Genomic DNA, 21849 nt, shown 5'->3' with positions numbered 1-21849 from the left:
CATGAAAGTGGATCAAGCGGTACTCTTACCACTCGAGCTACAGCGGCGCCGTTTTGAGATCCACCACCTGGGTATCGGTACTTTTCTACTAAGCACACCCTGGTAGTGTTAAATTTCTACATTTCTAGTTGACACACCATGCACTGCATTCAATAAAAGGTCACAGACAGTCTCCTTGCCATGACCCGCTCATTTATTGGAATTTTTATTTACAGGCAACAAAAAACACAAATCTGTCGACAACAAACTTGTTCTCCTGTTTATTGACGTGCCACTGGGGCTATGACATTCGGCTGCTAACACAAGTTGAGTGGCTCCTGCGTGAAAGAAACTCACTTTATGGAGGCAAAATTAGTAGAAATTGTCAAACATAGTTCCAGCGCAGATTTGAACAAGGACGAGGCGAGAAAGACAACACAAATGCCGGACTTCAACTGAGTTTTATTCATTGGAAACAGGGCTTTATGTACACAGGGGGAGGGGGTGGGGGACTGCTACTGCGCAGGACCACTCAAAAATATTTCCTTGGTCTAGGCAACACAGGTGTCAAAAAAATCAAAAGCGAAACTTTTCCCTCTTTTTTTTCCTTCTATTTACGTCACACAGTACAATCTTGTTCATGTCCCGCCCTGCCTAGCTGATCAATTGCAGCGCATCCAGTCTTCAACGCAGAATGCCCTTTTCTCGGAGAAAAGACTGACAAAGGCGAGCATCACATCCGTTTGCCCTGAGATAATCAATTTCTTTTTTCCCGAGTGCAACAGAAGGGGCACTGACACAGTTCTCGTTTGCATTGGAGATACAACACGCTTCAAATATTTCCCGGTGTTTCTGATCGCTATATTTGCGCAACACGCGTGTTCGTTCGAAAAAAGCATCGCATGCTGGCTTGTGCGAGCAACGGCGTATGTGGTCGGCTAAATGACCAGCGCCACTTAGTGATGTAGCATTCCTGCGATGCTCTAGCAAGCGTTCATTCAGACAGCGCCCAGTTTGGCCGATATAGCATTTCCCACAGGCGAGGGGAATACTGTACACAACGCCGACGTTACATTCAACGAGGGCTTTGGTGTGCTTGATTTTGCAGGCTGGTTTCTTCTGGGATTGGTTTACAAAGCGACACATCCGTCCCAGCTTTTCCGGTGCTGAAAACACAACACGCACCCCGCAGAAACTGTCTAGTGTCGCTGTCTGGTAGCGTAACCTGCTGTATAGGTGATAATAGACAGTTTTAGTATAGCGTACGCTATTCCATTGCGTACGCTAAAAAATAGCGCGTCGTCACGGTGCATGCGCTGAACGCTAAACGAAATAGCGGCTATAGCGGGCGTACGCAACGCAAACGAGTTAGCGTTAGCGTTTTTGCGGGGTTTGCGGAGTTTGCGGGAAACATGGCGGCGGTCCCGGCTGCCCGCTTCGAATTGAATTTGGCGTTGCTTTTGTAAAATGCACTTCGTTCGTCGCAAATGACTGTGTAAACAGCTTTCGCTTAGTCTCAGGCCGCTTCGACGACAAAGTATTATGGATATCTTCGTGGTGTTTTCGAGATCGCTTCTCTTTTCGAACGAATCAAAGCCTAACGAAAGAAGCGTTTGAGATGTCAGCGCCGCCTATCGCTACAGGCGCGAAATAGCTGTAACGACGGAATATGGCCTCAGAGATCCGAAGATATCGTCGGCCAACTAAACTTGTAGAAAACGTGCGCTGCTTAGCGTACGCTATAGTTGCGTACGCTAAACTAAAACTGTCTAATGTGAGACGTGTCGATACTGTAGTGACCATTTATTAGTTGGAAAAAGAATTTTAGACGACATACACGATTTCTATCACTTATAGAAGGCAAGCCGCTCCGAGATAAAATGTTAGTAGTAATATAACTACGCCCATATGTATTGTAGATGAATCGAACTGCTTTTTTCTGTAAGCTTTCTAGCTTTCCAATATCGCCTTTCAGTGAACGGGTCCCCTATAACTATAGCATATTCTAAAACGGGGCGGACGAGTGTTTTGTATGCCAACAGGCGTACTGTTGGTGTGGAGGATTTTAATACGCGTCTTAGAAACAACTTGCGGCGACAGTTTCCTATTACTGTGTCAAAGTGCTTTGACCAGGAAAGTTCCTTTGTGTTCATATAATTGCACATGCAATAACAAGTTTTCATAGGTAAACAAAACCATGTTTTTCTGTAATAATAAAGATAAATCAGCTTTTTACGTGCTGTTGTAGCAGCTAAATAGTCATTGTGACAGACGGAAATTTGCTTCTCTTGCTGTCCGAGAACGATGACCATCCGAAGTCACAATATACCGGCATTCTCATGCATACCACAGCGCAGCTAGAGTGTACTCTAACGCAGCAGCGCCAGATTCCTTCTACTAGGTAATATATTGAGAAACAATATGGCTGGGTGAGCAGGCCTGAGTGCGCTGTTCTGCAAACATGCAGTGCGGCCGATAAAGGCACGCCAAGTTCCTGGTGGGCGACGCGGCTGCCTATAGGAATTTCTCGTTGAGTTCTATACTGGGACATTGCTTTTTGTAATCTTTTCACGCAGTATTTAGACATTTCGCATATTCAAGAAGCCTTCGAGCGCAGCCTTCTGCGTCGGATTTATCAACGCGCGCACTTGTTTATACCGACATGTACCACCGCGATCATTCTTATCGTCAAATATTGTGGAAGAAGTGCATGGCTGATATGGAATAATGAAAAGACCTAGCAAAACATACATATATGTGCCTATGTGCCATGTGGTTACACCCCGAGGCCTGTTAATATGAACGGCCGAGCCACTTAAGCAACGGCAGCTGTGATCCAGATACACATATTACGGGCTGTTAATTTATCACTGATGGACGGTTTTCTTTAACTCCATCATAGTTACATTTCGCGCGTGCCATAGAGCATTATTAGAGAAAACTGCGCTCTCATGAGCGCTCAATTCCAGGCTGTTTATTCCCTCTCGAAAACGCGCGGATGCCATCGCTCACACGGCGTTGCTATAACTGAGCGAGACGGATGTTTATGCTGCGGTATACGGAATGCACCGTCTCTTGTTTACTGTTTGACGCGGAGGCAAACAGTGCACCTCCGAGATTGTGAAATGTGTCGGCAAAGCATCACGTACGGACCCACCCGTATGCGCATAGCGAATGTTCCCGACAGCCTGCAGGTATAAGGTGACGTACAGATGTTGGCACAGCGCTGTGTCGCCGATTGCCGGTCATGGTGTGCGTGCCATGCGAAGTGAAGTATAGTTGATTTGAAATTGCTAAGGCCAGAACTTCATTATATAAGCAGTTTCGTTCGACCTAACTCCGTACAGTTCAGTTCAGGTCCACCGGTAGAGGGTGCACGAACTCGACGGCGCCAGGCTTAGCCTTCGCTGAAGAGGATCGACATTGGCTCAAACTTCGTAGGCACGGCTTGATATGGTTGAAGCTGGTGAGTTTCAACTTGGTAGGCGTGTTTGGCTCCTTTTGACCACGTATAATTATATATAATAGCGAAGACGCTGTCGCTACCGTGTTGTCGGTTCGACGGCTGATGGCGTGGGGTTCGGTCGAACGATGGTTGGCATGCTGATTTTGCCGAGGCCGTCGCCAAGAAAGCCCGTCGCAGTATGAGAACTAGCGCTCGTATAGGTGGCACCGTTGTCACTTGGTATGATGAAATCGTTTAGGTGGCGCACAATAGTCGGTCAATCGTTGGCGTGAATGTCTTGTCGGTCTCGTATCGACCCAGTGTTGCCGCGCCTTTGAAGTACGTGAAGTCAGGTACGCGCGGCCACCACCAGCAAGGGAGGACCGACGTTGCAAGAAGACTTCGTAAGCGGCCTGATCTAATTAAGTGTCGTCAAAGTGTAACGCACAGCTTTTGTGTTAAATTTGCTAGCCATCAATGAAAGGCGGCAACTGCCCGGCTCACGGTGCAGTCTGGACGACCCGGACGAAGCGCTGGCGGATTCCTATCGTAAAGTGGAGTTGGTCTTACGCTACGCATGTTTTCGGCACAGCACCGACATCGAGCTACCAGTAGAATGCCAACACGGTACACGGCACGAGTGTTTCCAGCAGCGCGCGTCCTGGCGCTTTCTTTTTCTTCGGGGGACATTGCGGTCCAAAACGTTACGCGACTAATCCGCTAGGGCAGAGCGCATGCGCCGACTAGGACAGATTGCATGCGACATAGCAGCTATGAAATGGATGCTATATAGGGCGCTCGTGAGAGCCATGTTCGGGCATGCGCAACAGCATTTTTGCAAATCGTCAATTTCTGCAGCGCTTGTTCTTGTGTTGTAAGTGCGCATGCCAATTGTCTACATTATTCTGTATACCGGGAGGCTTTGGAATCCATTCTACCCTCTGTAAATTGGGGACGGTAAGGAAGAATAGTGTCAATGGGAGATGACGGTTCTCGGCTATGCAGTAGAAAGACGGGAGAAAAGCCCGTCGTCGCCTGGGGCGCCGTTTTGCAGCCGTATATTACGTAAGGAATGTCGCGGTCCCGGTTGGTGTGGTTGGAGGCGACATATGTCGAAAGCCTGTCGCCAAGAGTTTGGTTGAAGCGCTCTGTCAAGCCGTTTTTTTTGCAGGCGAAATGCGTTCATACAGCGATAAATAGCGCGACATTCAGTGAGAAGCTCTGGAATGACATCGGCGAGAAAGACGCGGCATCGGTGGCTCAGAAGTTCGCGTGGGGCGCCGTGACGTAGAACGAAGCGTTGAAGCAGGATGGAGGCTACGTGAGGAGCCGTCGCACCTGGCAAAGCGGCCGTTTCTACATACCTCGTGAGGTGGTTTATAGCCACGACGACCGAACGATTGTCAGCAGCTCTGTATGTCAGAGGCCTGTATAGGTATATCCCAAGCCGGTCAAAAGGTCGGGCACTGTAAGGGTTCCATTGGTCCAGACGAGCGACAAGGACAATGCTTGCGGCGTTGACATTGTGTGCCAGAGCGAATGTACTTTTGCAGAGGGGTGTATACATACCGCTCCAATAATATCTATAACACGTAGTCTGGCGTAGGTTTTGACGATGGTTTAGGCGACAGTAATCGACGCAAAAGTGACCGAGCCATCCTACTTTCAAACTAAAACAGCTGGCGGTTCAATGACACCGCGCTTTAGCATTTCACCTACTTGGTAATCAATGACGCGGCGTTCTGTCGATGATACGTGGTATGGTCGCTGCTCTAGCAGCGACTGAGCATCGGTGTTAATACCGTCACACAGTTTCCGTTCGGCCCAGAGAAGCGCTATGGCAGTCAAAATCACGGGGAAATTTGTCGAGGAGACAGAGAAGGTCATTCCGTTGCTCGGAGTTTACGGTGGTGTCGATCACGTAGGTGAAGATGTCTTAAATGGAAGTGGTGGTGTTGGCGGTGGTAAGCTTTATAGAAAGGGGGAGGTGGCTAAGGGTTCGGGCTCAAGTAAGGCACTGGGCCTGCTTGTCCTTCTCTGCCCAGTCCACCAATTGACGTCGTCGGGTGACGTCCCCGGACCTGAGCCAGGCTGTCCAGTCAGTCTCGCTGCTGACCGGGGGTTGAGAAGGTGGGAGCGACGTGCATTCCTACATTATGTGTGCGAGTGTCTCTGTTTGCGAACAGAGCCTACGTTGGTCGCTTTCACAATTGCCCGCTGCGATTCTCTTAATGTACCTTGGGTGTGGGTATGTGTTTGTCTGGAGCCGCCTAAACGCGACCGCTTGCGTTTTTTGAGTATCTTGACCTGTGGTAGGAGCGCGCAGTTGCGGCAGTTACGGGACTACAGTAGAGGGTGTTGACGTCTCAGGATCCAACAGGAAGTTTCAACGTGGTAAGGGTATTGTAAGGCTCCACAGGGCCGAGAGATTGACCACGAAGCGACGTAATCGGCGTAAGCGTGGGAACTATATGAGGAGGCGAGGGTAAGTCATCTGTGCACTTCAAGAACACTTCCACAGTCTCTTGTGAACAAAAAGGAGCACCCATGAAATTTCTGGCATCTTATTTTATCTGCACTTCTCGTGGGCCCAATGACACAATAGCATAACCTGCCGGCTAGCTGGCATGGGCTCGTGACGTACTGTGCTACGGCGCTTTATTTGTTTCTTTCTTTTTCTCCTATAGGACACACCAGGCGCATTCCTGCCGTCCCCGTCTCCCTCCTGTTGCGTATAAAGTCAGAGGGCGGTAACATCGTGACCGCACGCCGCATGCTGTATGTGTGAGTGAAAAGGGGCGGTGGAGGGCAGTGGCATGCGTTCCCACGATGGTGGCGCAGTCTTGTGTGTGCAAGGGAGGAAAACGGGGAGGTAGCGCGCCGCCTCCCGTAGACCGCGATTATCAGGAGGCCTTAGTATTCTGTAATCTGTGATTCGCAACATGTTTATTCGCCTTGTTTGCTGCAATGAATACATTGGATTTTTCTTAGATACCTAGATTTATTGGAGACTTATACATATATTCAATTTTCTTGTCCTTTCCCCAACTCCCATTGTAGGGTAGCAAACCGGATGCTGTTTTTCCTATCCTTGTTTTCTCTCTCTCCCTCCCATGTTGCGAGAATTTGTGCACATATGAGCAGTGAACATTCTTTCCAGTGACACTTCTTTTGCCCTCTATGAAGCTGTATCTTCGCATTTGTATATTCCATTGTATCTTCGAATTTTTAGTGTACTATAGGGCAAGTCAAATGAAAGTGAGCCAACCCACCATACGCAATAATGGTTTGGTTGATCTGCCAGGCATACGCGTAGCACACATGCATCTCTCATTTACAAAAACGACACGCAGGTGTGAGGATAAATGTTCTTTAATGCTCTGATAGACTTGGTTGAGCATGGTTACGTGACATAATGGACGCTCCAAAAGTTGAACAACGTTTTTGACTGCCGCAGGTGATTCCCAAGGGAAATTAGTAGCCTTAATTGTGGCTGTTTTTTATGTTGAAAATTTCGTTTCATTGGCCACTGTAAAGTGTTGGAGCAAACGTTTCAAACATGGACGTGAAAGTTGCAAGGACGATCCAAGACCTAGCCAAAGCCACCATGCAATCAGGCCCAACACGATTACAAGGGTCGGTGAGCTGATTAGGCAAGAACGGAGAATAAGTATCGATGAACTGGCAGAGTGTGTGAACATTAGTCCAGGTTCGGTTCACACCTTAATTTGTGGCCATCTCGGTTATCGGCTCTTTTGTGAGCAATGCATGCCCAAGATTTTGAACCACCGCCAAAAGAGGGCGAGGTTCGGCGATAGGAGAGTGCGATATCGATGATACGCTGGCATTGGTGGGAAGCCGATGACAAGTGCGGCTCTAGCCTACGAAGGCAGTGGCGTAGCGAGAAACATATTTCGGGGGGGGGGCGCATTCTTTGTCGAAAAATACCACTCCTCCTTCTCCTTCACGTCCCTTTCTCTCTCTATATATATACATATATATATATATATATAACCGAGGGGCCCCATTTTTGTTGACCATATCATAAGGCAACAAACAAGGACACCAAGAGCAACATAGGTGAAATTACACACCTAATTAAAGAAATGAGAAACTAATGGAAATGAAAGTGTATGAGGACGAACTGGCCGCAGGTAATATACGAACCGACGTGCTCGCATCAAACGTGCGATGCTCTTGCCAACTGAGCTACTGCGGCGGCCCCTGCTTGCCATTCAGTCTCTGCGGTTTACTGCTAGAACTAACCCTGGGAGTGTTAGCCAGCGCCACCACTCACGAACCTAGGCGTCGTATGTGGAACATCCGTTTTGTCGCAGGCGGCACGAGTACGTGATCTATTTGGGTGACGGCAACCGGCCTATAAACGCACACAATATACCTAAAGGCATCAATGTTGCCGGATTCGAGACCCTCGTAATGTAATGATCGAGAAGAAGAGGAACCGAGACGCCTGAGTTTTATTAACCATATCATAAAAAGCCAACAAGGACAAAATAGGGTAAATCACTTTACTTACTAATTGAATTGAAGAGCTGCTAAATGAATGGACATGAAAGTGGATAAAGCGATACTCTTTCTAGTTGGGCTACTGCGGCGCCGTTCTGCCATCCACCTTCTGGGGTATTTATGCTTTGCTACTAAACTAACCCTGGGAGTGTTAAATTTTTGCATTTCTTGTATACACAGCATGCACTGTATTCAATAAAAGGCCACAAACAGTCTTTTTGCCATTACACGCTCATTTATTGCAATTTTTACTTACAGGCAACAAAAACACAAATCTGTCGACAACGAACTTGTTCTCCGGCTTATTGACGTGTCACTGTGGCTATGACATTCTGCTGCTAACACAAGGTCAGTGGTTCCTGCACGAATGAAACTCACTTTAAGGAGGCAAAATTACTAGAAATTGTCAGTGCGCCTAGTCCTTCATTGCCCTCCGCCCTCCAAATACATGCCGCCAACATCCACTGTGTCAATATGTCATCGTAATAGAGTTAGGCAATCTATATACATGGCTAATCCTAACATCACTACTGTTTTCGGTCTGGGAAGCTCATTGTGTCCGTTGAGTTCCAGCATAGTAGTATCAAGGCGTGGTTAAGATCAGATTGATACATACTGTTATATTTCTAGTTCAAAAACGAAACGCCTTCTGACTGTCGGTGTAGCATTACATACCAAGGTAACAAGTGCGATAAATAACTATACCTAACAGTTTATGTCGAGCGCGTGGTACTGCGTAATTGACATTTCTCCCGTGAAAAAAGAAACTTAAATACAATTCTTTAAAAGGGAATGAGAATCCGTTGAGGGAAATATACGAAACTCCGTCACGTTTAATTCAAGTACGCTCGAGTTCTCGTCACTAGTCTCTCACAGTAAATGCTTGTAGCGAACTGATTCCAGCTCTATATACTAGCTCGGGCTCCCCTGCAGAAACATGCATGGATTATTTCTTACTTTCGTCAGGCATGACGATTCAATGCACAGTACAAGACTTACAGTTGACACTTTACGGAGATAGTGATACAAAAGAACAAGATTGGTCTCGGCACTCGAACACATGGTCTCAGACACGCTGGAAGACGCACGTCCGCTTTATTGCATGTTACTAATTACCTCAATAAAACCACGGACATTACTTTGCAGAACACTAGCGCCTAATAAGTGCCTCATATCACTCGCTCCGAAGTGCACAATGCAAATTAAAACAGCTAAACGTAGTATAGGGTGAGAAAGATATACGTATAAGCTTTGTTTGAAGACTGAAATCAGGGCCTATAAAGAAAGATGCGCACGCCACTATAGTTGCAAAGTTGGCACGTGTCAAGCAAACTCCAATCACCATTCATGTCACGTGAAATATAAGATGAAAACGACCGAACGCCTCCTCCACTGCTTCAATGCCACCACACAGTGAATACACGCTGGAACACTTCCAGATCGGTGATGGCAAACGGTGTTCAGTGGCTTCCTAACAGCTTCTTGAGTCGGCGATGTGACGAGTGGGAAAAATCAAGAGGTGGGCAACCGAGCCCTACTAGTTGAAACGTAACAGCCTCTCTTTACAGCCGCACTTCGACGCCAGCAGGAGGAGCCAGCTTGGTTGCCTCTGCCCTCAGTCTGCCAAGCTCTGCAGCCGAAGACTGCAGAATAAAGCAGATATTGGTAAAATTTATTGATTAACATTAACAACACAACGATGATGTGATAATCATGCAAATGTGTGAACACCCTTCCTCGTCTCCGTCTCAAACTGAAAGTTGTGTAGAAAATAAAAGCATTCGTGCATGCCAACTCATTCAAAATAAGAGGTCGTATATTCCACCATTTTCTATCTTATAAAACTCTGTTTTAGTTACGAATGAAATATATATTGCAGAAGTCTAATCTTTCAATCAATCGCACTTTATATGTTCCGTTTGTGTCGTTGTGTCATGACAGTACTGACAGTTGTTGAAGTTTGGGCATTATTATTTCGAGTCTCTCTTTTTTTGTACTATATACATAGAGCAAGAAGAAAGTATGACCAACCGCCACCTAACTCTTTTCAACGTCATATTTTTACTTGTGTAACATCTTAATTTGTGTGCCTTGAAAATAAAACCGTTAGGAAAAGATGGCCATTAGCAAGTTAATTTATGAAAAATCATTTAATTAACTCGAGTGAAATTCTCAATTGTGTCCTACACAGTTACTTACTGCGCGGCCCTGTGTCGCGGCCCCGAGAAATGAAACCAAATGTAGTCCGTAGACCAGCTAGTATAAAACATGTTCTAGGTTCGTTTAGCGATGTTGGCATTCTTTATATGGTAAATGCCGAATACATTCGGTTAATGCAAAAGATGACTAGATGTAATGGCATGTCAGATTTCGTTATACGTTATATATACACGGCCACAAAAAAGAAGCTATTGGTAAATGCTACACGGAATCTCAACTGTCAAGCTCGTTTATTATTGTTTTTTCCCTTTCATTCTATTCCTCCTACTACCATTTTGTTCTCACTGATTGAGCTAACAAGGCCTGCCTAAGTGGCATGGTATGTTCACCTTTGAATAAACTCACTCGCCTGTACAGCTGTCAACGAATAAGAAAGCCGACCATCTAGAACCAATTGGTTTGTCTGTGATGTGATCACAAGATTATTGTTTATGAAAAATGGTGAATACCCCATGTGAATGAAACACTATCCAAAACCATAATGAATATTTACTATTTATACGCCTTCTGAGCTTGGGCGTTTTATACTATCAAACCAAATATGTGGCGCATAGAAAAATCAATCTGAGCTTTACGATTAAGTCATAAAAAGGCTAATGCCAACCGCAGCAGGAATGTGACAAACTCAACAAATTCATCGCAAGTTACTGTCGAATTCCTTTTCAGAAATCTTCGACATATTTGTGTTATTTTCATTTTTTGTTTATAGACAGCCACATTCGCTCTCTTCATGCGTTGTTAAACGAGCTATTGCTTCAAGCCCCGACCCCATGAAAACGGCGAAGAATAAAGCCGCTAGATTGTTTTCACCGACCTTGACTGGCTCAACGTGGCACGACGTCCGCTATCTTCAGGAAACTTCGAATGTGGAGCCAGCAGTCGTGGCCAATGTCGGTGAGCTGAAGCCTCCTGGCGCCGGGATGACTGAGGCACTGCACCGCCTCCTTGACGACGCCAGTCATTGTCATAAATTCGTCGATGCTGCTGCGGCGGACGCGAAGCAGGGCGCTGCGGATCCTCTTCTTGGCTTCGGCCTTAGTGACGTAAGCACCTTCCATCACCATTTCGAGGAGACGAGGGTGGTCACGCATCAGCTCGACGGCGCGGGCACCTTCGACGCCATGTTGTTCGCCCAGCACGAAGTCTGCAGCGTCCAAGACGGCGGATGCATTCTTCCTGGCCACTTCCTGCGTGTACAGAGATGAGCCACGGTTGGTACAAAGCTAAAGAAATGTAAGCCTGCGAAAGTCAAACGCTTCAAGCATTTCTATCGTCTACGCGAAAACGGAGCTGAAGTGGATAGCGCGTGCGAATCGATAAGGAAATTGGAGGTATAGCCGTGCACATACTATAAAAACATGACGTGCCGTCTCGATCACAGCATCGCTTGCTTCACCCCAGAAGTAATCTCGTAGATAATGAAGAAATTACGGCCACTGACCAAGTCAAGGTGAAAAACACACAGAGACGTTTCGGGACCCGTACGGGTTCCTTGATCACACTCGAGTGTGATCAAGGAACCCGTACGGGTCCCGAAACGTCTCTGTGTGTTTTTCACCTTGACTTGGTCAGTGGCCGTAATTTCTTCAACATCATGTTACCTGACCAGACGAACTTTCGTCGAACTCTTGACTAAATCTCGTAGATAGCCGACATGAAGTCTACGCAATGTGATTATGAGCATTTTAACGTCAAGCGCCATTCAGGGCAACCACAACATTTCCCATAGAGCAAACAAACATTGCAGGCGAACGCCGCTGTAAGTGCAGAAACATCATCATCATCATCATCATCATCATCATCATCATCATCATCATTCTATTTTTACGTCATCTGCAGGACGAAGGCATCTCACAGAAATCTCGAATCACCGCTGTGCGAGCTGATTCCAAATCTAGCTTGCAAATTTCCTGATTTCTTCACTCTACCAAAGTACGCAATATATTCGTTCACAAAATTTTCGCACGTGTGCAGTTGACGGAAGTGTCCAACGTGATTGAAAAGCGTGCTGCCACATCGTGATGGCCGCAGTGCGTAACACATGCCTCCTCGGCAATGCAATGGGCCGTGAGACTTGGCATCTCCCGACAAGATAGATTGCTTGTGTTATTAGGCACTAAGCCGATGCAAGCCCGCTCGCTCCGCAGCTACATAATTTGAAGGATTTACCGGTTACTAAAAACATACTTGGCATAAATCGTGTCCCCAACGATGAGTTACTGCTCTTGCCTGGTCTGTGTGCGCGTGTATATATATATGTAATATAGAAAACATGCAATGAATCCAGGGAAAGCATGGGTGAATTTATCTGTAGTTGAAATGTGGAAAATAGTGAAGAAAAATGGAAATGATAGCGGACGAGTCGGTAACTTGTCGCCGTTGGGAGCTGGCCCCACAACTTCAGCATCACGCGTGCGTTGGACTACAAGTTGTGCTACGGCCAAGGTCATCAATCCGGCCACTAACTTGGGTATCCATATTTACAAGATATACAAATGGGGCCGTAGTATTGTTAGCCAGCACCCCTCCTGCTAAACGTATGTGTAACACCCCCCTTCTTTTTGCCCGGTGGTGAGGGTCTCGAATCTGGCAGCCTTCATGTCATTAGGTAGCGTGCGAAGGTTTATTAGCCACATGCCTACTCACCTGAGATCTCGTGTTACGTGACGCTGAACATGTTATTAAATTTGAACTACCTTCACACAGAGACTTTAGCATTCTCAGACTCCCCTTGCCGAAGTAGCCTACGTTTATTTAGTAAACTATTTCAAGAACATTCTAGCACTGTATATTTGCAGTTTCCTTTGTTTGCGACCATTCCTTTCCACTTGTTCTCGACCATTCAACACATTAGGTTTTAAATAAGTTTGAGGTAAACTTGGTGAATCGTTTTTTTTAATTTTGTTTTGTGTAAAAGAGACACAGTTAGTATTTCCTTCGTTCGTTAACAGAAAGTCTCAGTGCAACATCTAGTCACCCCAGCGTAGCTTTCGAAATGACTTGCGACTTGGAAGTCTCCTTCCAGCGTTTCAATAATTCGGCTTTTGTATGAGCATGTAGGACGCCGGTGAAGGAATTTTTGCGCTATTAAAACGCTACATGATTTTAAGGCCCGGTGAGTCATTTCGAAGTTCCCGCCTGAGACTTTCAAGCAGAGTTTGGAGCCAACATCTTTCACTACAACTGACGCGTGGAGCGAAATAACGGAGTGCGGCTCCACGAGATATGCGTGCGACGTTTGAAGCTTAGACGTCGCTGTTGAGCATCGACGTTGGCGATGCATATTCAGGTTGTTTTCCACAAATAACTTTAAATTGCGGTGGATCTCCTATCGTGGTTACGTGCCCTGCTTGAAGCTTTCATCATCATTGTCATGTAGGGCCTGTTTTGTGCCACCGGCGCTATTTTCACGACCATGAGAACGAGGAACATCGCGTAAAGAACACCGCCATCTTCTCAAGAACACATTGTTTTGCAGTGCCCACGTACTGTAAACCTCGCGCACTGCAATGCTGCTCCTTCTCGCCTTCTAAATGCATGAATATATTGCACTCCTTTGAGAATCAGCCTGGAGCGTGAAGCCTCGAACTAATTACCCAGCATCGATGTTCCGCGATTACTTAGTGGTTAGCGCGTTCGACTCTGCAATGTACATTGCTCCAGTGACACGCAGGTCAGATTCCAGTGTGGTCGGCTGTGGAGATCCGTAGTATTTTTTTTTCTTCGCGCTTAGGTGAATGGTGAAGCTGGAGATTACAAGGTGGCTTCGGACGTCGAAACAAAGAATAATCGTTGTGCCACACCCAGCTTCGAGCACCTCACCGGTCTCGCAGTAACGCTTTCTGGTGGTTCAGTCATACTCGCATATCTCGAACAAGAGTCTTTACGTGAACGTAAGGCGAAAAGCAGGTTCAATTTGATGAATACTACAAAAGGCACAGCAATTCAGGAAACCATGGATTAACAGATCTCTCTACAGCAGAATTAGAGAACGTGATAAACTATACCATAACTTCATTAAACTAGGAGACATATCTATATTACGTGAATACAAAAAGTTCGCAAGAAATTGAACTCAGATTTGAAGAGAGCTAATATTCAATATTATCAGGCAAGGTTTGCTTGGGTCTGCCATAATCCCAGGAAAGCTTGGAACTCGGCACGTCTGCTCATAAGAAAAACAAAGGCTAGCCTTCCTACGACAGTAACCATGACGGCGTTAGGTTCACTGAAGCCGACCTAGTGGACAAATTGAATAATCTGTTCCTAACCTCTGGTGCAGCAGGTCAGACAAATGGTACTACAAATGACTGTGAACAATACATTTCTTCTTCGTGCGCGCAATCTATTTTCTTGGCCCCATGTAGTGAATTAGAAATAGTTACATACCTAAATCGTTAAATAAGAATACTGCCGCTGGCTGTGATGATATTGCCACTACAAGTCGCACGCCCTTTGCATTGGGTACTGTGGACGCCGTACAGTGGTGTTGTTCAGCAACAACAGGCAGCGATCTTCGTGGCACGGGCAGCCAGTTGGACCCGGCTCGCATGCGCCACGCGCACGAGGTGTCACGAGAGGAGAAGAGGAAGACGGTTCGAGCCCAGTTTTGCGAACGCGACTGCCGCGGACTTCTTCGCGACCGCAGTGACGTTTACTTGTGCGCACAAGTTCGCCTTTAATAAATATCGTTGTTTTGCTAACAGCGGTACAATATTAAGGCTGACCCTATTAAACACGTTGCTGAAATACTATGTGGCCCACTTTAACATCTCTGCAATCAAGTTTTCTCTACGGGTAACTTTGCTGAAGGGATGAAGATAGGCAGAGTAGTAGTGATTCACAAAGGTGGCTCTCATAATGACTTGAATAACTATCGGTCTATATCTGTGCTACCTTCATTTTATAAAGTGTTAGAATATACATTAAAATCACGTATAATGAAGTTTATTGGTTACCCCGAAATGCTTTTCAAACAGCAGTTTGGCTTCCGTGAAATGAAATCAACTGAAACGACGCTGTTAGATATCAAAGCAAAATTAGTAATGATATTGATAATAAGCAATACCTTCTTGGTTTATTTCTAGACTTTAAAAAGGCATTCGATTCTACTAAACATCACATTTTGTTTCGCAAACTCCCACACTACGGTGTTAGAGGTTTGGTATTAAATCAGATAGGCAGTTATCTATCCAACAGGGTGCAATTTACTAGCCTAAATAGTTACCGTTCCCAATTACAGCGGATAAAATATGGCGTACCGCAAGGCTCTATCCTTGGACTATTCTTCTTTATTCTTTACATAAATAACCTTGTGAACATACTGTGAACTCCTGAGATAGTTCTTAATGCAGACGGCACAAGTATTTGTTTTACAAGTAAACACTTATTTGAACTTGAAAAGGCAGCTAATAGATGGTTAACTAATCTATCAAACTGGTTGCATTGTAATCAACTTCAATGAAATGTACAAAAGAGAAAGTATAATATTTTGAAAAGCCGTAAGAAAACTGATGACTATAGTACCTGTTTTAGATTAAAGAATTGTGCTATCGATCAGGTTTCTGCTTATAAGTTTGTAGGTGTCGTCCTTGAAAAAAACTTGAGCAGGACGCACCATACAAACAAGATACATGCAAATATGTGCAGGTATTTCTATGTTGGATAGTACCAGAACCTTGGTGCCAAATTGCTTATACCTACTGCTATACTGTGCTCTTTTTCATTCGCATATACACTATTGTCCACTCATCTGGGATACAACTACTAAGACAAATTTAGATAGGTTAATAATCCTACAAAAAAGAGCTTTGCGTTGCATAGAAAGCCTTCAATGTAGTCACCACAGTGCACCAAACTTTTTCAAGCTAAACATACTCACAATAGATTATCTATTCCAACTAAGGCTCGCTATGTTTACACATAGGGAAATTTTGCATGACCCAAATACCCTGTTCACATTTTTTTCATTCGACCACTCACAATATCACGTTAGGCATAACCGACTTAGAACAGCTATGTTTAGAACCAAATATGGTACTCAGACACTCGCCTACCTAATACCTCATTTCCGGAATTAAAATCTAGAAATCGCTACTATGATTCAGGAATGCAGATCTGCTTATAGTATAAAGAAAAAGGTTAGGCATTATTTTATGCTAAGTTCCTAATTGTACTTAACGGTACTTGTGGTCTCGATAACTTTTCTTTTTATTTTAGTCGTTTCTTCTTTTACATTTTTTCTCCTATTTGCTATATAATGTTTTGTAACGGACATACGTATTATTCGCTTGTCAAAATATTTCGATGTTCTCGCGCATTAGTGATGATATATTATGCATAAAGTGTAAGAATCTTACTTCTTTGTATCCTTGATTGCTTGCCGCATACATTTTTTTTTCTTGTTTCTACGTTGTTCCACTGTATTTTCACGATGTTCCAACCCCTGAGCAATGTACGGTTAGGGGGGCCTTTGTCAGACATTGCATCTGTCTTCAGCTCCTACATACCAGACAATGTATCGTCTAAATAAAGCATTCATTCATTCATTCATTCATTCATTCATTCATTCATTCATTCATTCATTCATTCATTCATTCATTCATTCATTCATTCAAGTGCCGGAGGGACAATTTTGCATATGGGAGACTTAACAATGCACTTCATTAGTTTAAAAGCTTCAGGAAAAGAAAGGCGCAGTGTGTCGCAGTCCTATGTGTCAACGACCAAGCGAAGCTTACTGTCCGACTAGTCGGTACCAAGATTAACTCCGTAAGTCTTACGGAGTCTCCCACAGGGAAATCTTCATCATTCAGCTAACATGTGAATCATGGATAATACGAACATTTGTCAGCAGCTACTTGTAGCCTCGAGCGACGCCCTTATGGCACCATTTAGCTTTCTATTTAGGTAAGTACTCTGTCTTCAAAGCAGTTTTATTAGTCTCTGCGAATATGCGCAGGTCAAGGACAATGGTGGCGTTTAGGACGCAATATGCTAATGACAATCAAGAGTTCCACCTAGTAACTTCCATAGAAGATTCAATGTGAACAGTCCTATGCGTGCGTTGTCTTTAGTAGGTTATCACTTTCCTTGTTATGGCGAACAGACAAAAAAGATGTTAGGACAGAGTCATACCATGATGTCCGCCAGCGCGCCGTCCTTGGAGTCGGATGCTTCGAGCAACGCTTCGGTCACGCGTACAGGACAGCTGCGCACCTGTTTAGCACGCCTCTCGTAAAAGATCCACGCAGAAGTTGCGGCGAATTCGGTGAGGCTGAGGCTCCTGCTGGCGCCTCGCGCGAGCACCTTCAAGTCGTCGTATGACAGCTTCAAACCCTTGAGGTTCACTCTGACTAGCTTGGTGTTAGAAGCTAGAGCTGACACCAGTTCTGCCTTCACTTCCCGAAGCTCCGGGCTTCTCCTAAGGATACGCGTGGGAACCAGCATTATTTCTAACTCAGTGAGCGTGGTAGCTCCCCTTATATATGCTGCCAAGGCAGAATATTCATTGCGTTCGCAGCTAAAGCATACAACCCGCAGTGAAGTTATGTGATGGCAACCGCTGACAACACGTAAGGATGGGACTATCGAGCGCGGGACGTTGACAATTGGAATCTCCGCATGGATGGTTGCATTGCATATTTGCGGGCACTGCTGCAGCTGCCTTGTGTTGTCGTGCCTGCAGTGTCCCTTGACGACAACGCGGTCACCGAGTCCCCGTTCCCGGATAGTTCTGGAGACGCTGCCGAGTCCGTCGATGCAGGGCAATGTGTTGACGACCACCGTATTCAGTGCCTTGTTGTCTGCGACTGCATGGAAGAAGGCGTTGCAATCTGCTTCTCTGAAAGTCCGCATGTCGATGCAGAGCTGGCTGAGCGTCGAGTTCTGTTTCTGTAGGGCTTGGCACAAGGACTCCATGTACTTCGCGGCTTGGTGATCCGGAAGCTGGAGATATGGATTCCAGAATGACGCAAGACATTCGCATGACGTCGAAGGTAGCCTCAGCCGGCGTAGTGTGGCACTGCGTGTGATGACTTCGGCGATGAGAGTGACCGTGCTCATGCTGGAAACACATATGGAGAAAAAAATATAGTTCTTGAAAAATATTGCCTCAAGTAAAAAAGTGTTTTAGAGCTCCAATACATTGAACTGCAAGAAACAGAAATCGACGTTTCTGAACGTGTAAAAGAGAATTTATGTTTCAAGAAATAAGGACCACATCATATTTCAAAAGATCCTCAAGGTGTCGACAACTGTCTCGTCAATGAAACGGCGTCAGTGAAAAAAAAAAGGCATTTTGATATCCATGAGATCATATCGAAATGAGGGGCTGAGATTCCGGCACAAGATTCAACCACAACCAAGCTTGGTCTTTTCTCTGGCGGTGCTCATCCTTTTCCTTCGCAATTACTAGCGTTCATTTGAAAGCGAAACGTAATCACAATCACTTAAAAAGAGCGTTTTCGTATCCTTTTAAGGGCAATTTCAATTTTGGCTAATGACCATTCACTGCTGTCGTATAGAGTAACGAATAAAACACGAGCTTGAATACACGACACCTGTGGCAATCTCAACAAATGACAGTCCAAAGTCCAAGAAAATAACTAAACTCGCAGTGACCTAAATCGCGTTCATAAGCACACAATTTCCAATCCTAGTTCGACTTCATGGAAACGCAGGGTGTTTCAGCGAACACTTTCAAAAATTTGTAAAGGATGCCTGTGGCAGATATAACAATTCTAGTTTATGAGCTGGTTTAAATTGTTAACATAACGTCGTTTCATGCACTGGAGTACACAAGTAACTGGAACGCCAATGCATTTCTCCGCGAAGTTCGGGAATTTATATCTGGAAACTGGTGTCACGTTAAACATTCGTTCCAAGAGGCGAAGTCCACTGCTAGAATTTTAAAATGCAATATGGGTAATACGATCATTAGCTGAAACTTAATTAGTGAATTCTTGTTAATTAGTTAATTTTGGATTTCAATTTCTTGTGCAAGTAGTGTCGGCCGCTTCGAGTAGACCTGCTCAAAAGCTAGAATTGAGTTATCTGTCACAGGCAACGTTTAAAAAAGTTTGAAGATGTTCGCTGAGACACCTTGTATAAAACAACATGTGCCATTTTATTTCAAGCCATGAAGAGCGATTTCGTTAAAAAAAAAAAAGATCTGCGTTAGCTTAAATAAACTGTGTGGCAAATATACAATTATTAATTTGTTCGCTGAACTCTCACTAATTGAAAATCTTGCTACAGCTCATGAAATACAATAATAAAGGCATTGCTTCACGTTGTTCCCTTTAAATTACATTTCACACTCTGTATGATGCTTCAAATTTTCTTATATGACATGTTGGACATTGCAGGGAGAAGCAGCCAAATTCCCGTAATGCATGCTGCGAGATGCCCTCTTGGTAGCATCGCTTCGTAATGCAATTATAAGCTATACTTACAATACTTCGCTCGTCGTCTCGATGTCTGCGTTCAGTTCCTCCAACGTATTGATCTTGCAGACTGCGTCGACGATTTCCCTCAGGGGCAACCCTCTGTAGTAAAAGGCCTCCGATTTCAGAGTCAGTTTGCGCAGCACGCAGTCTTCTTTGCCGAGGTATCTGGCGAACAGCGCGTTGGAAGCTTCGTCGCGGTAGCCGAACACGCATTGCGAGACACTCAGTTCAGTGATGCTCTTGTTTTCAGTGAGCTCCCGTATCAGCCAACATGCGTGATTATCGCTCATTTCAACCTCTGACACGTCGAGTGTTGTCAGATGATCCATGCCTAATCCGAGTGACCTTCCAGGCATGGACACGTCGATTCCCCATTCCTCCTCGATCTCGCTGACATTGAAGGCGACATTTCCACGCTGAGGGATAGGATTGAGCGTTTCGAGCAAGATAGGGTCGTCGAGAGGTGATAATATAAGTCCTCGGCAGATGGTAATGCTTTTCAAAAAGCGATTGCGATTGATTGCTGAACGCATCGAAGCGCGACCCATCACAAAGGGCCTGAATTTTATCGCTGTGATGCAGCGATGCTCGGCGAGTAGACGCTCGGCGAGATCCAGTGCCCTCGCTCCGCGCGAAACGTGCCCCGGGCCGTGTTCAGTGAACCCGCAAGCGTATGCCTGGTCACACTCGAATAGGACGGCACCTCTGCTCTTTCCTCGCCCGTCGTGCCCAAGCTCTAGGCCAGCACCTAGAAGGACCTTGTTCAAATCACGACGGTACTTCATTAAGCTGCAGCTTGCACAATTGGTGCACGGGATGTTCAGCGCACTCCAGTCGGTGCTGACTTTGTCGGGTGCACGTTCGCTGGCCACATCTTCCGAGGATTCAGACATGCTTCACAGGCCACTTGATTGGCGAAACGCTGTGCTGCCCCCTGAAAGCAGTCCTTCAGTCGTCTATCGTTTAACCTGCGCGTAGAAGAAAGAAAACAAAAAGTTGCACGAAAGATTTAGCGAGTAAACAGTTGCTTCACAGTGAAAGATGACGAGCGCGTTTACCTCAAGGGATGTTAGCTTTGTTGTATAGCATGTTTTGACCACAAAGAGAAAGATTATCGCCAATCATGGGCCATGTATATAAAAGGCAAGAAACGCTGCGAGGATGTACCGCTTTTTTTTTCTTTTTTTGTTATCGTTAAGCATCGACTGGGCCAGAAATTTTACATGGCCTATGAGCGGTGTGAAAGGATTAAGAAAAGGATTAAGGAGTGGAGACTATTTGCAATGCATGTTTACTAAGGATAAAGCAGCGCTGGCCAGTTCAGCCGACAGCTAGAAAGCCAGAGAGCGTTCGCCGTCTTTGTGAGGGCGCCCGCGTGCATCGTCCATAAGAAACATTCAATGTGCATGCGTAATTATCCCCGGTGGCAGAAGCACCGTCCCGGTGCATCTAAATAGCGGTGATAACAGGAGAGTAATATGGTCTGAGGCGTGCGATATGCAAAACGTCAGTGAAATTCGAGGCAGATGAGGCACTGGTACTGACTGGGGCGATTTGGTACGTAACTGGGGTCACGGCAAGCAGCACTCGATATGGGCCTGTGTACAGAGACAGGAGTTTTTCTGACAGACCAACATGACGAGTCGGGGACCACAGGAGTACCAGAGATCCAGGCGAAAAGTGGACGTCTCTGTGTTGGCAATCGTACAAACGCCGTTGCTCTTTTTGCGAGTACAGGAGGCGAGCGCGGACAATTTCGCGTGCTTGCCCTGCCCTCATGATGGCGTCAAGTGCATTTCGGTGGTCTCTGCTGCGGCGGATGGAAGGGATGCGTCCAGTAGCAATGTGGGTTCTCGGCCAAACAGCAGAAAGAACAGCGAATAACCGGCAGTGTCGTGACGCGAATAATTATACGCAAGAGTGATATAGGGTGGGGCAAGGTCCCAATCGGTCCCAATCCTTCCTCACTGAGGCAATCGCCGGCGGTGATTCTGCGTGCGTCGGCCTTTCCCTCTGCTGCGACAGTGACTGATGGAAATCCTTAAAGGTCAACCCTGTCGATTTCTCGGTGTCCATCTCTGTTCATAAACGTTTGTAAATACGCTCGCTTTTGCACTCTGGTTATCGACCGGTGCCAAACAATATGGCTGAAAGACATTTAGGTTTACTTAAACTGAATTTTGAAGACTGGTCGCGAGTTCTAGCCACCCCCTGCTTCTGACGTCAAAG

The 21849-nt window shown here is 45.6% G+C and overlaps 2 long non-coding RNA genes across 4 annotated transcripts in view; one reads left to right on the top strand and one right to left on the bottom strand.

The window, feature by feature from the left end:
• Positions 1-3006: 3006 nt before the first annotated feature.
• Positions 3007-21849, top strand: part of LOC139053779 (uncharacterized) — a 37213-nt gene continuing 18370 nt past the window's right edge. Inside the window, exons 1-4 of one of the 3 annotated variants that reach the window (XR_011510773.1) lie at positions 3007-3445; positions 6112-6202; positions 8210-8299; positions 9520-9616. This is a non-coding gene — a long non-coding RNA (uncharacterized lncRNA). Of the gene's footprint in view, positions 3446-6111; positions 6209-8209; positions 8300-9519; positions 9617-21849 lie in introns of all 3 variants that reach the window. The other 2 variants (XR_011510771.1, XR_011510772.1) reach the window with 2 other exon arrangements.
• On the bottom strand, positions 9456-14690 carry LOC139053780 (uncharacterized). The gene is made up of 3 exons (XR_011510774.1): positions 14561-14690; positions 10986-11358; positions 9456-9594 (listed from the first exon to the last, which is right to left on the bottom strand). It is a non-coding gene; the product is annotated as an uncharacterized lncRNA (long non-coding RNA).

This window comes from Dermacentor albipictus, unplaced genomic scaffold (assembly GCF_038994185.2).
Source record: "Dermacentor albipictus isolate Rhodes 1998 colony unplaced genomic scaffold, USDA_Dalb.pri_finalv2 scaffold_208, whole genome shotgun sequence".
In the NCBI taxonomy this organism is placed as follows: domain Eukaryota; kingdom Metazoa; phylum Arthropoda; class Arachnida; order Ixodida; family Ixodidae; genus Dermacentor; species Dermacentor albipictus.
Note: the sequence above shows the minus strand (reverse complement) of the source record. Positions and strands in the feature narration are given on the sequence as shown.